Raw genomic sequence first — 16,152 nt, forward strand, 5'->3', positions numbered from 1 at the left:
TATAGTAAAATATGAGAGGAAAGAGATAAATTGAGAAAGGAACAATTAAGCAAACGGAGCCAGAATAATAATTGCTAATTTAATATTCTATATAAAAAATTTTTATTGTGTCAAACTCCTTCAATATTTTTTGAATTATTTTTTAAATATATGAAAAATAACACTAATTTAATTAGCATGATCTTCATTGTCTAACAAATCAGTCAAATTCTGCTTACTCTTTGTTTATAAGTCTATCTTTATTTTAAAAACAAATTAAATGTGTTACTATGTGTATTTCAATCATCCCAGGTCAGAATTGGTCAGATTGGTAAATAGATGGATTAAGTATGCGATCTGCCACAAGAGTTTGAAATAAAGTGAAGCTACCTTTAATATTTTCCTACAGATATTCTTTTTGCTTTGTTCTCATGAAACTTATTCTAAGGAATTATGCATTTTTGGTGAGAGTTTGGGGGATAGAAAAAGTGACATCATTAAACAAAATTTTATCATTTCTGCAATACATTTGAATGCACTCTACAAAATATCTGAATTCAGAACATCTTCTCATCATCTAGACTATCTTATATATACTGCTAAATTATCCTTATCAGATTATTTATATTTTTATATATCTGCTCTCTCCCTCCAAACCCTTTTTTATAACAGATTCTTATATTCAGAATACAAATCTTCATGACACTCAGGCAAGAAGATCCAGGAAGTACTTCTCTAATCTTAAGTTTGTAATATTTATGTATGTGATGTGCACAGGGATGCTTAATGTATTATTTGGGGAAATGTCCTTTATGCTTAAAATATTGCATAATATTTAAAATTTTAATATTGGTAAAAAAACACATACAGAAATGTACCATCTTAAACATTTTTAGTGTACAGTTCAGAGGTGCTAAATATATTCTCATTGTGGTGCAACAGATCTCTAGAACATCATTATTTTGCATAAATGGAACTCTATATCCATTAAGTACTCCCCACTTCCCTTACCCTGTAGCTCCTGGCAACCACCATTCTACTTTCTTTATCTATAAATTGGATTACTTTAGATACTTCATATAACTGGAATCACATTTCTGTTTTTGTAACTAGCTTATTTGACTTAGTATAATGTCCTCAAGGTTATTCCATATGTTACATACATGTAACAGGATTTCCTTCGTTTATATAGCTGAATAATATCTTATTGTGTGTATAAATATCACACTTTTTGTTTATTCATCTATCAATGGATATTTGGATTGCTTCCAACTCTTGGTTATTGTGAATAGCGCTGCTATAAAAAACACAATCTGCAAATATCGCTTTGATATTCTGCATTTAACTCTTTTAGAGGCGTGCCCAGAAGTAGGATTGCTGGATCATGTGGTAATTCTATTTTTAATTTTTTGAGGAATCTCCACACTATTTTCTATAGCCACGGCACAATTTTACATTCCCACAAGAATGCACAAGAGTTCCAATTTCTCTACATGCTTGCCAACACTTGTTCTTTTATTTTCTTTGTCAGTTTTAATAGTAACCATTCTAATGGGTGTGAGGTGATTATGCATAACTTAAAAATATAGTAAATGTCATTTTCAGTATTCTATTGAAAAATGCATTAGAGTTAATAACATAATTAGTGAAATGTATGTGGCATGCATAAAAATAGGATTCCATTTTTAACGGCAAGATTAGAAGCAGAACATTTTTAAAAGACATAAGATAGAATGAGTACTTCCAAGATTTTTCAAAATTCTGACTCATTACTGTTGTGTGAATTTTAGTAGAATTAGTTTCTTTAACACATATAAAGCACTTACTCTGTGTCAAGCACTATTCCAAGTGCTTTTCAAATATTAAGCTTTCACTCGTACTAATTTTTCTATGATGTAGATATTTTAATGCTCATTTTACACAAGAGGAAATTGAGGCTTAGAGGGAGTACTTAGCAAGTAAATGGGAGAGCACAAATTCATTTAATTCTGACTAAAATTAACTTCATAAAGCCAAAGGTATTTCAATCATATCTTGTTATTTTCAAGAGATTCTGCCTAATTTTACTGGGAAATACTTGCATTTCTTAATTGTATTCTCAAATTGTCAAGTTCCTCCTTCTGAGAGTAGGCCTACCAAGGTAGAAAAGCAGACATTGAGGGTTGGAGTTCTGCTAGCCTAGTGGCACAAATAGAATAGTCAAGGAATGTAAAGTATTGACACGAGACTGTTTGAAGTGTAGGGCCATGTGTAGAGATGCCAGTGAACATGAGGGCCCAGTGAAGTCAAAAATACTGGAAGTAGATGAAAGAACAAGAGTTTGGAGTCAGAACAATGTAATGTATGAATTTACAGTTTTCAGGTGTTCATTAGAACATCCAGTTTAGAGAAAAATAACATCAAAACTAGAAAGCTTATTTAATTGATTTTTTTTTTGGCTGACTTGAGTAAAAGAAAGTTTTAGAATAAAAGTCCAAAATTTAATTTAATTACATGTAGCAATATTGAAATATTTCTCAGTTTATTTGTATAAATTTGTCAAATGTAATATTTCAAACAGGGATACTTTAACTTGTGTGGACTTATCAAAGTGTATTGTCATTTGAAAACCATGCATTATTAGCGTATTAAGAAAACAACAGTGTACAACCTAGTCTTAGAAATTCAAAAGTTCCACAATTACTCATTCGTACTATTGTTTTAAAAGTAAGTCCTTGTGAATAAGAAAAAAACATACTGTCAAAGCTCTGAGGTAAGATAGAGTCATATTTTTATGCCAACTTTCCATATTCACATACTTTTCAGAAAAATAATCTGTAATATAATGTTACTTTCTTAATTTTACATTATAAAAAGATTAACATGACATACAGTTTAGAGTTTTCTGCTTCTAAGCTATTTCTTCAAAGTTTATTAATTCTCTTGACTAAATCAGCTAAGCTCTTGTCAAGTATTAGTTTGTTTTGAAATTAGACTCCACAAATGTATATACGACCATTACATTTTTTTCTTGAGCTTAAAAATTTAAAATATAGTTTGGCACTGAGGGTCTAAGATATTTTAAATTTAATACTACAATTATACCACTGCTCACTGAGTAAATCTGAGTCTAGAGCAGCTACCTAGGGATGCCATGCTATTGTTATGATTGACCTGTAGAGGTCACTATTAACAGACAAATGAAAAGCTTTGTGCCATTACAGGTTAATATAGCTAAATTTTAATTTCTGTCTGCTCCAAATTAGCAGAAAGATTATAACACTACCTGGCACTAAGACATCGTAAAAATGTAACACAATTTTAAAAGTATATTTTTAGATAATTAAATGATTAATGTAGATATTACTACCTGAATAAATTATCCAAATCATATGATTTCCTAAACTTCCAATTTCCATAGTTCCTTAAGCAAATTGACAGAAGAAAGACTCTACTGAATTGAGTTCTAATAATTTTCGACTTAATTATCTTCTTTAGTATTTAACATAAGAATCTATGACAAACAAAGGGAAACCAGACCTTGTTTGAATTCTCTGAACATGAGATGTATCCTAGGAAGTGTGAATTTCACCCATTTAAAAAAAAAAAAAAAAAAAAAAAAACTGAGCAGAAAACACTAATAAAAAGTGATATAAAGTAATCAACTTATAGCCTTTTCAGTTAGATGGCAACCAGGTGGGTATAGGTAGGGAAAGAGCAAGACTGTTCAATAGAAAAACCACCCTTACCATGAATGCCAGTAAAACGCCCTCAAAATGAAGGGAATCTGTCATTTTGTGTAAATTCTCTTCTGCTTCCATAAACACAGCCGTAATCAATTAAAGACCAACTTGTGAAGGAGCCATTGTTTTCAGTTCCATTCAGACATTGCTGAGTTGTCTTTTAGACTGCCCGTGCGGAAACACTGGTAAGGTGATGAGAAAGTTCAAAGCACCTAACTTTTTCATGTGGATTTTGTTCCTTAGACTTTATTTTATCTTTTTATTCATTAAAAACATTAGAATGTCATATATGTGTTGATTTTTGCTTCTGGGAAATGAAGGGGGTTTAAGAACATAGCAATGATTGCGAATACTCTAAAGATACAATTCTGTGTGACTTTCAGAGAGCAATGTCTTATACATGAGTTCCAGAGGAATCAGTGTTAAAATGCTTGTTAAGAAAATAAGTAATATTACTTCATCAAAATTATCTTGGTAGAAAGTGAGAGTGTTTTCTGTGACATCAATAAATCACTTATTAAATTTTCCATGATTGCCATTTTATTCTTGTTCTCAACCTCTCTCCTATGCTCCTAATTTGAGTGAGACCATATTATTGGCACTGAAGTTGTCGATGTCCAATCTTGATTGCTGGATTTAGGAGACTGGTGGAACTTTACTGAAGAGGCTGATGTAATACTATGTTCAAACAATTTGGCATAAATGATTTTTTTTAAATTAACATAATAATGATGAATCATCATTAAATATTTAATGCTATTGATATGCACGAAACTAGGAGTAACCAAACTCTTTCTCTCTCTCTCAGACATAAGAAATAAAAGTTACTTAGTAATGAAAGTAAACCCTTAGATGCTTTTCTAGGCAGAAATAGTCCAAATGTCTTCCCTACCTGCCTAAAGAATAATCTGGAGTAGGCCTGGATGAAGTCCCATTCAACCATAGTTAGCTGGATATTCAAGCCAAATATAAAAGTTTATATAATATAAATTAAAGAATAAAGTGATTCAACAAGAATATGTTTTTTTGCCTAAGACTTCTTTACTTTTCTAGATCAAATAAAGAGAACAACTCTCTTTGGGACTACAATTTAATAAAACTGCTGTGTCTTGTCCCCATTATGTGTGCACATAGGCTCTCTCTCTTCTCCCTGAGTGACATGTCTGGGGAGGTTATAAGGAAAAGCCTTAGTGCCCAGACCAGCCACTGTACAGATGACTCAGGACACCTTCACTAAATCCATTCATTACCCTGGCCCTAGTGGGAGTTACAAGCAAAGCCTGCCAATTAGATGTTGGTAATGTGGACTCTGCTTTAGGGAATTGGGTAAGACTGCCAGAATTCATTCCTGAACTTTAGCAGCCACAAAAGAGTATTTTTCTGTCGTCTGAAACTGATTCAAAACCAGGTCCCAAAAGGACAAGCTTCCTTTTGTGCACCATCTATCCTCAAGTCCAACGACTACTAATGTCACAACATTGGGTTTAGCACAGGATCACAGGAAACATCTGATGAAGGAGAAGAGAATAAAAACAGACATCGTTTGAGTTGATTAACCTCTGTTTTACTCAGTTTTCTAATTTTTGACTATGCTTTTTGGAAAAGTATTCTTTGGTAGTTCACCACAAATTAATGGTGTTTTATTGTTAAATGAGAGATTAAACATGTGACATATCAGAATCATAGAAAAGCTTTACAAAATCTTCAGAAGTTGAATTTAGTAATAATGTCATTTCATATTCAGGGCTACTTGTCCTTACCTTGAAAAAATATTTCCAAAGTCCTATTCTGAAGCTGTATTGGCATCACTACTACTTTCTCTGTTAATAAACACACGTTAAGTGGAAATGCTTTGCTTTCAAGTCCACTGACATTATCATTGTTTTATTTTTATTTTTATTTTTTTGCTTTTTATTTTTACATGTTAGTTTGGATGCTCGGGTGATGATTTGAAATTGTTGAGGGGCAAAGGTAGATTTTTTAAATGAGGATTCTGTGAGCTTAAATATCTTATTAATATAATGAACAAATCTTGGAGAATTTCCAAGTCATTTTGCAGAAAATGAGAGAGAACTCTAAGCAGTAGGAATTTAGATAGTAAAACTGCTAGTCAGTCCCTGTAGATTCAAACAAGAAAGATTTGACTCTGTATCAAGGTGATTTTTTCTTTTTTTCTTCCTAAAGCAATGTATTCTTTTGGCTTCTAGTCCTAATTTTACTTTAGAAATTATTTTAATATGTTTCAGACAGGGGCCTTCTGTCCAGGTCTTGAATATAAGTACTGTATCTTTGTTTTGTATTCTTGTACAAATATATTTTATTGGAAACCTATTTCAAAATGCTTGTTAAACATATAGCTTATTCACATAAATGCACTCTAGTGCTGTAAATGTAGGGGCAGAAGTTGGAACAGAGGAACCTATGTGTCCTGCTCATGGCAGCAGCTCACTGTTTGGGGAGAAAGGTTTTTCTTCATCAGCTCACTGCTTGTGCACACGCCGCACTTCATACATACTTACTTCTCTCTGCTGTGACATGCAAGCACAGATACACACACGCACAATACACACACATACACACATAAACCCATCTATAATTTAAGGGAAAAAACATATTAGTCATAAAGCTTAGGAGTTGAAAGAAAGCAAGTAAGGCCAGGATAGTAACTGTTCAGAACTTGAATGAATTGCCACAGTTTTCACCAAGTAACTGGCTGGCCTTCTCAGGCAGGCTCCAAATTCCTGTTGAAATGAAGACTTTTTTTCCTGGACTAGGACTGGCATTCCTGGGAAACAATGGCCCTTTTCAAATAGGCTCTGAAATTTCACAGGTGAAGGGAGAGGGGCAGTCATTTGATCCCACCCACAAGAAGCCTGTTAGTATTTTAAAAAGTGAAGACAGAGCCTATCATGGAAATACAGGCAAAGTTGGCTAGTGGCTAAGAGCTGCAATCTAGACCCACAGTTCTACAGATGCCTGTGAAATATGAATCAATTTCAATGTTCTGTCTTCGACTCAGGTTGCAACTGTTTTCTAGATTTTCTAAAGAGCAGAGTACAGAACCACTGAAATTGAGTTTTACTTTGTATTACATGTTCTGGAAGAGCAATACAGAAGTTTAATTTAATCAGGGTGTGATATTAGAATCTATAAAATAAAAAAAATCTAATGTATATATGTGTGAATATATAAATACATATATAAATATATTTATATATAATAATTTTGAAAGAGATACAAGATTAAAATACCAAATAGATATACAAAACACACACATATATAATAAATATAATATACAACCTAATATGGTAATTTTACCTTGCATCCCTTCTAATATATTTGAGTTTGGTCTAATTATGTTTTAATTCAGTAATTTAAAGATTTAAGATGCTAAGATAATTTAAGAAATTCTTTATAAAAACAGACTATATCCAATTTGAAAGAATTTGAGCATATTGATTATTGTAATTATAATCAATTTCAGGTGTATTTCATAGCTTAAACTTTTGAGAATAAATTCACAGCGATTTTTGAAACTTTTATTTGATCAGATCTCTCTGTGTTTAAGATACACTATGGGTTTTAGTACTCTGTTTCATGTATAGAAAAACCAATGAATGTTCCAATTGTGATATTTATCATTAATAAAATAGACAAAGTGTATTAGCTATACCTTTCTGCAAGTGAGTACATCGTTCTTCTTTTAGTCTTTGCAACAATCCTGATAATTGTTCCAAGAATGTTGATGCACGCAGTATTTAGCTTAGTCCTAACTTGAAGACTTATTTTAGATGTATATTACTGAAGACTCAGAAAATACTTATTTTTTCCTTAAAGGCAAATAAAAACCTATTTACAAAACTATTATTAAATGATATAGGCCTTCTCTAAGAAACACAATTACCTAATCTTTTTGTAGCAGTATAACATTTTGATATGTTTTTCCTATTTTGGTTACTACATGGTTATTCTTTACCCTACTCCCAATATCTACTAGTTCTAACCCCAGTTCTAGCAAGAAGGAAGCGGGGTTTTCTGAGCTTATATCTTAGAAAAGAGATGAAACATTAGCCAGGCGTGGTGGTGCACACCTGTAATCCCAGCTGCTCAAGAGGCTGAGCCAGGAGGATCGCTTGAACCTGGGAGCCAGAGGTTGCAGTGAGCCAAGATCGTACCACTGCACTCCAGCCTGGGCAACAGAGGGAGATTTTGTTTCAAAAAAAAAAAAGTAACAAAGAAAAGAGATGAAACAGTAAAACAACAATAAAATTAAACTATTGCCTTTAAAGTTTCAGAAGCAAAGATGTAAATAAAAAATTATTAGAAACAGACACATATGCACAATAAATGATAGAAGGAAAAAGCCACGTTCTAATACTTAAACTTATCAATCAAAGTCAGCTTTTTCAAACCCACTAAGAAAAATTTCCTGGGTTGGAGAGAGGACAAGAAACAAAAGAAGAGTATTTAGATGTTGGTATATTATTTGAAAAGAGCTCTTAAATACTTTGTTTTCCCAATGCCTGGGTTGTGTTTGGTGATTAGCAATACAACAAATACATAAGCTTGAGGTTCTAGAATTAAGACAACTAGTTTCCCTAGTGGAACTTACAGAGTTGTCAAGCTTTATACTGTCCTTCTCTTCCCCTTCCTCCAGCCATGTCCCCTTCCCCATGTATGGAGAACGGAACGAGTAGAGATGGGTGAGGTCTGAGTTACAGGCCTAGGGTGGCTTCTCAGAATCTCTTGTCCCATTAATAAAGCCTAGAGAGCAGCAGAATGTTTTCCCGGTGAGCTGAGGGTAGCATAGACATGGCACAGAGAACTAACAGACTGGAGGAGAGATTATGTTAAAGAGGAGGATGGTGCAGCTGAAATCTGCAATCACTTCACACTAACTTCCAATGTGAAGTACATATTGATCCTAGGCTACAAAACTGGACAACATGTTACTGTCCTGAATACTTGGGCAACTGTAACACAGTGGTAAGTATTTGTGTATCTAAACACATCAAAATATAGAAAAGGTAAGGTAGAATACAATATTAAAATACTATAGGACTACGTATATGTGTTCATTGCTGACTGAAGCCTTGTTACAAGGTGCTTGACTGACTTGTTATGAGGTGCATGACTTACTTGCAGTGTTTGTAAGGAGGACTAGTAACTGAAATGACTGAGATTACTCTAAATTGACCAAGTTTATTTCTACTGCCCAGCAAAATGGGAGCATATACTAGAAATTAAGTGTATTTATAATAAAATACAGTTAGTAAATTTTTCACACTTAAGTTTTAGAAACTAAAAGTCATACCTTCTATACTTATTACAAAGAATAAAGTTCAGAAGAAAATATCTGGCTAGGTGCAGTGACTCACGTCTGTAATCCTAGCACTTTGGGAGGCCAAGGCGGGTGGATTGCCTGAGAACACGGTGAAACCCCATTTCTACTAAAATACAAAAAAAAAAAATTGGCCAGGTGTGGTGACATGTACCTGTAGTGGTAGCTACTCGGGAGGCTGAGGTAGGAGAAATGTTTGAAACCGGGAGGCAGAGGTTGCAGTGAGCCCGGATTCCGCCACTGCACTCCAGCCTGGGTGACAGAGCAAGACTCTGTCTCCAGCAAATACATACATACATACATACATACATACATACATACATAAATACAAAAAGAAAAGAAAATATCTAAGTACCCTGCCAGTTAATCTAACAAAGCTAGTTTCATTGCATCGTTTATCTCTGCTTCCCTACAAACTCATTAGAACTCATGTTGAGACTTCTAGACATTTAGTGGTACCCCAAAGCCTTGGCAGCTTACGGTTTGCTGCAGGCTACTATCTGGATTCTTCTTGCTCTTGTTGTTCCAACCAGCACATATCAGAGTTGGTTGTAAATATGGGCACTGCAGACACCTAAATCTTTAACTGTAACTGGGCCTTTTCTATTTATACCTAAATTCTAGTAATTCTCACCAGTGATGCTGTCAAAGCTAACATCCTTCATTCTGATCCTGCACGAACCAATGAAAAAAAAAGTAGAAAATAAGAGAAAAAGAAATGGATATTCTAAGTACTTCGCAAAGATCTCTTATTATTATAACTGTCTCTTAAAATAGACCCAAATGTTTCTACTTAGCCTCATCCCTCTTACGCTTCTTGTGTTTCCGTTACTATGAATACAATTCATTTCTGTTTATCCCTTTCTCTCCTGGCTAATAAGTCATCTGTAATTCAATAAGCACTACTTCAACTATCAGTCTCAAGGCTATTTCTTGAAGAGGATTACCTTGCAAGAGTAGAAATCTTAAGCTCTTTTTTTGGTAATTTTGTTGTTGTTGTTGTTGTTTTGTTTTTTGAGATGGAGTCTCACTCTGTCACCCAGGCTGGAATGCAGTGGCGTGATCTGGGCTCACTACAACCTCTGCCTCCCAGGTTCAAGTGATTCTTCTGCCTTATCCTCCCAAGTAGCTGGGACTACAGGTGCGTGCCACCATGCCTAGCTAATTTTTGTATTTTTAGTAGAGATGGGGTTACACCAAGTTGGCCAGGGTGGTCTGGATCTCTTGACCTCATAATCCACCCCCATCAGCCTCCCAAAGTGGTGGGATTACAGGCGTGAGCCACTGTGCCTGGCTGGCAATTTTTATTGTATATTGTGTTTTCTGATGCAAACTGAACTCAATTTCATAAAACACAACGATTAGGTTATTTGTAATATACTTGACTCCCAATTGTTAGAGGTAGGTAAGGGATATAATCAACATCCTATAACCTTGCTGCCAGGTCACTGTGAAAACACATATTTTGCTAAACATAGGCATTTTTTCATAAACAGCCACGAAACACTCCCAATCCTGTTCTACAGGCCACGAAGTCCTAGTTCTCAGTCCCATATACTCTGAGAATATCTTGCACAATTATTCACTTGAGGCAAATGGGCAATACTTTAACTCTCCAGTCAGTCACACGACCCATAATTCTCCAGAATCACTGACTCAGTATGAACCATTTAAGAAGAAAGCCTAGGGTGCCATTTATAAAAAGTGCAAGATTTACAGATTCTTATAACCTGTTCATACAAACTGGGGAATAGAATATTTGTATAACATTTTAGTCAGTCCACTTATCTAATATCACCAGTGAAGTTCAATTTAACATTAAGCTTATTAATAAATATCTGGTGTTGATTAGCAATAAAGATAAATGAAGTCTATCTAGGGAGAAGACTTTGCATTAACTTGTAGGAAACCGCTCCTGGAGGACATAGGCCAACTAACTGTTCTAGAGGACATGCTGAAACCAACACACATTTTAATCACATTTTCTATAATTAATCATGTTAAAAGAAATGATAAGCCACATATAATTTACTTCTTTTTTCCTCACACAGATAATTTACTAGTATTTTCAACTTAGAGGAACATAACAAAACCATTAAAAATATATTGATATTTAATATTCTTCAGGCAATTCCTTCCTTTTTTACATAGAGGAAATGTATGTAAGAATGTATTTTTTCCTTCCTTCTTTCTTTTCTTTTCTTCCTTCTTTCTTTTCTCTTCTTTCTTCTTTCTTTTCTCTTTCTCCTTTTTCTCTTTCTCTTTCTTTCCTTTTCCCTTCCTTCCTTTCTGTTTTTAAAATCACATCTGTCTGAAGAATGTATATAAAATAACTAGCCTTATAATACAGATAATTAAAGTAAAATTGGTTGTTAATGACTAAGTTACCCAGATAGTTTCTGAGTTTTATTTTATTTAGTCATAAAGTTATTTATCAAATATTAGTCTATTTCTATTTTTAGCCAGATCTATTATCTTTCTAGAAAAATGGGTAATAATAAATGTAATAACAACAGTAACTAAAGTAGCTAAAATTTTTACAGAATTTTTTACTCATTTGCTACTGTAACCTTATGAAAACAAAAACTTTATTATCTGTATTGTGCAAATGAAGATTCCATTGCCTAGAGAGTGTAACTGCAAGTCCAAAGTCACCCAATTATCAAATGGCGAAGTGAGGAAGAAATTCATGTCTATATGCCTCTTAATTCCTTAACTACTACACTGGTCCATATCCTATCCACTCCCAGTTTCCAGCCCTGAGCCAGCTTTCCCTCTTGATCTACTTACAGATTCAGCTGTATGTGTTATGAAGAATATATTAATAAATAAACCACAGACTCTCTTTAGATGGAGAATATAATTTGACAGGGAGCATAAGACATGTGTAGCATATACACAAATATGTATATATAATACAAAGCAAGAAGTAATACATTGTTGTTTACAGATTGTTGAGATAAGACAGAGTGAACAGATTGTTTAATCAGAACAGACTGTTGAGATAAGACTTCTACATTTTTACTAAAGTGATAATACAGTAGCTTTGAAATCAACATGGAATGGATTCTACCCTTTGCCCCTTTGTTGAATGTACAAACAAAATTCCGAAATCCTGTTTTCTGATTTTTGGAACCTTCAGAAAATTCAGGGTCATTTTAAAAACTGTCAGAGTGTACACACAGAAGAGTAGATTCTTGGAGGAGAACTTCTCTGAAAACAATAATACTATAAACCTCATTTTCTTCTCTTATGAGATGAATAATGTGGACTTGGGAAAAGGAGGTTTCAATAAGACCACCTAGGAGCTTTATATATGTTTCCTGATATTGGAGGGTCTTGAAACTTGGAGTCAGACACTTGCCTAGTCTATTTAAAGAGTAAGAAAAGGAGAAAAGGGATTTCTATCTGCTTGGTGAAGAGCCAGGAGAGTATTGCTGCTGCTTTCAGACTGATATGGTCTCCTAGAGCTTGTTGCGGTAAAGGATGTGTTAGTGGAATAAATACGGGGCCCTGTAGGGAAGATAACTGAGTAGAAGCCATTTTAAGAGCTTATCAAGAGGATCAGCAGGGATTGCTGAAGGACTCCTGTAGTGTGAGATATTGTGAACGAGATCCCCAGGGAAATTCGGGGCTGAACTGGAAGCATCCAGCCAGGAGACTGAAATGCCGCAGCTATGGAAACTTCCAAATCCAATCCACAAAAGCATCTCATAAGAGAATAAGCTTTGACCCTCATGTCAGGCACAGAGAATATGGCACAATCAGCAGGAAAAAAACATTTCATTCTCTCTTACTATTCCTGCTTACTTTGACCCTGGAGAGTTCTGAGAAAGCAGCTACTCAGTGAAGGAGGAGGTAGACATGTGAAGGAAAAGCGTAGATGACAACCAACCATTCTCATTGTGTTGAGGAAGGCAACTATAGGCGTTGGCTTTGGGAAGAAGTCACAATTTAAATGACTATTGAAACATTAATTAATAATTTTGTTTGTATATGTTATAACTATTGAATTGAGATGTGTTTTGTGACTTAAGGAGTCATAAACTACTTACTACCTAAAAGTAAGCTGGAAAGTAATAAAATCTAAGCAATTTTCCACCCAGGGGCAGGAAAGATTAGCCACACTGAATGAATTTTAAGTGGGTATTGGAGATAAAACAGAATTGTGATTTGAACTTATCTTACAAGTTTCATGTTCAACATACTAATTATATATCTTATAAAGATTTCACAAAATGCTGTGCAATCACAGCTAATAGACTGACCGACTTTTGTACCAAAGCAATGTCGAGTAATATAAAGATTGCTCAATAAGGACTCGCTGGAGCATTGTTTTATTTTTAGCTCCCTTATCTTTTTTGCTGGCACCTTATCTGAATTTCACAATGTTTCTTAATTTCGGCTTCTTTACATGTAAAAATGAATAAAAGTGTAATAATGCAGTGTGAAATGCTTTTTGCTTCAATTTAGATGATATAAATCAAATACGGTAATGTAATGAACACATTATAACACTAACTGCGATACATGTGTAGTATTAATATTATTAAAATAATGCAACCACTTTTTTAGTGGAACTTATAAACTCTATTTTGTTAGACAAAAAAGATGAGTTTTTTAGCCCCCAAATTGGTGTTCATATGCATTTTAGACATTTTTGTGAAATACACATACACACAACACACATGGTTTACTTATAATTTTTCTTGTTATACTTTATATATAAATTTATTTATTATATCTTACTTTGTTATTTATACATTTTTGCATCTTAAAATGGGAATTTTGTCTCAATTTTAAGGCATATATAGACTGAGAATAAAATAAGTGACAAAATAAGTGACCAGTCTATATATACTGTATACTAATAATACATATAGTATATTATTAGTGAACATTAATACATATATACATATATACATAAACATAGTACAGAATATATGTAAATGTGTATACATACTGGGCAGATATATATGCTGACGTGTATAGAGTTGTGTGTAAGAATGTGGACATAGTTAAATTCTCATAACTCCATGAGATTTATGATATTATTTACTATATTTTACAGATGAAGAAACTGAGATGTCGAAAATTTAAATAACTTGGTCATGGTCACAGTGCTGGTGAACAGTAGGGCCCCAACAAAGTAGCACAAGTTTGTCCTCTTATATTTATACTCTATATTCAGTTGGCCCTCCATATCCATGGGTTTCACATCCACAGATTCAGACAATCATTGATCAAAAATATTCAAAAAATAAATAGTTAAATAAATAACTAAAAAATAACTACAACAATAAACATAGAAATAAAAATATAATATAACAACTGTTTACACTGGATTTTCTTTGCATTAGGTATTATAAGTAATCAAGAGATGATTTAAGTGTATGGGAAGTTGTGTGTAGGTTACATACCAATACAGTGCCATTTTATAACACAGACTTGAGCATCTAAAGATTTTGGTGTCTTGGGTGGAGGGGAAGGTTCCTGGAGCAAATGCCCCTGCTGATACCAAGGGATGACTGTACACTTTATTCCCTTCATTGAGAGAGAAGGCTACAATACAATCAAGTACTAATTACAAAGGAAGTTACTAAAACTCAGCTTTGGAAATGTCAGTGTTTATATATGTGAATGTTAATAATTCAGTTAGAATTAGGGAGTTGAAAAGACCTGCCAAGGTAATATGGGTCCTCATGAATGGAAATGGATTTCTTTCCCACTTACAAGTCAAATGAGAAAGACATTAAGAACAATACAAGTACAACTTGGTAAGTTCCCCTTACAGCCTAGGGGACATAGAGACTCACAAGTGTCTGATTTACATCTAAGAAATCAAAACAGCAAAGTTTGACTGAAGCAGCTTGTGGCAGCATAGCAGAGGATGCTGGTAGAAAGTAACTGCACTCTCACTGAGATTAAACTAAAGCTGAATGTTTCCTCTGCTCCAGATGTCAGGTCTTACAATAAAGAATCTTCAGGGGTTGTCTTAGACCCATTATCAGACTCTTGTCTAAAAGGAAGAAGAGAGACCACAACAGAAAAATATGGACAATGAGAATATGTATCATAAGAAAGTATCCAGTAGCTAGGTTTTTGCACTTATCAAGGGAGCCGTTGGTACAAGACCTCAGTGATTGGAGATCTCCAAGGAACCCACAAAGTGATCCCTCAAACAAGTGATAGATGCAGGAGGCAGATAGTGGGGCGGTGGTCCCAGAGAAATACTTGGTCCCACAAGTGTTTACATCAGATGTTTTTGTGCAGGGAGTTTGCTATACCAGTTTAAAGTTTAGGGAGAATTACAGAGAAGCTTCAGACTTATGCCAGCAATTCAGAGCGAATGGAAAGAAACAGACTGACAGTGGCCTTATTCCATAACAGTGACTCAAATGATAAAAGAGAAAAAAGAAAACATGCACCTGCCCTCCAAGATCTTATAGTTCTGGTTAGGGAAACTAGAATCTTCTTAACTGTATATACTACACCAGAAAATACTATACCAGAAAAAAATGCAGCTTTAATAATAAAAATTTCAAATAAAATAATTGAGTTGCATCTCTTTATTTAGTTCAATAAATTCAGTTTTCTTCGTATTTATCTTATGATGCAAACAAAAATAGATGCTAGTTGATTCTTTTTATTTATTGATTTTTTTCCTTACAATGTTGTTTACCTGTAAAAAGACAGTAATTTTTTATTTTGCTTTTGGTGACATTTTCTTTTTTTCAGGAATTCTTTTATCTTAATTAGAAAATCTGTTTACTATGATCTTTCCATATGGCTGTCCAGAACTTCAGAACTGATCACATCTTAGAAGTCATTTACCACAGCACCTTTATTTTAAATGTAGATAAATTGAGGAGCCTAAAGGTTAAATGACTCACAAATGCCAGTAAAAAAGAAATGGCAAGAGTCAGCATCTCCTATTACCCAGACAATTGTTTTTCATGTAGTATGCAATGTTATATTGCTTCTCTGAACACATGACAAATTCATTTTGGGGTGAAGAAAGAATGATGTAGTTCTAGGTAACCATCAACACAAAGATAAGATGGATTTACATTGCTTCAGTGCCTTTATTTGATAAGTGATATCAAACAT

The 16,152-nt window shown here is 33.9% G+C and overlaps 1 non-coding gene across 2 annotated transcripts in view; it reads left to right on the forward strand.

Moving 5' to 3' along the window:
* The window catches only part of LOC103225894 (uncharacterized), a 110,015-nt gene that overhangs the window by 57,291 nt on the left and 36,572 nt on the right, over positions 1 to 16,152 (forward strand). The gene's annotated exons all lie outside the window — the stretch shown is intronic.

This window comes from Chlorocebus sabaeus, chromosome 20, assembly GCF_047675955.1.
Source record: "Chlorocebus sabaeus isolate Y175 chromosome 20, mChlSab1.0.hap1, whole genome shotgun sequence".
In the NCBI taxonomy this organism is placed as follows: domain Eukaryota; kingdom Metazoa; phylum Chordata; class Mammalia; order Primates; family Cercopithecidae; genus Chlorocebus; species Chlorocebus sabaeus.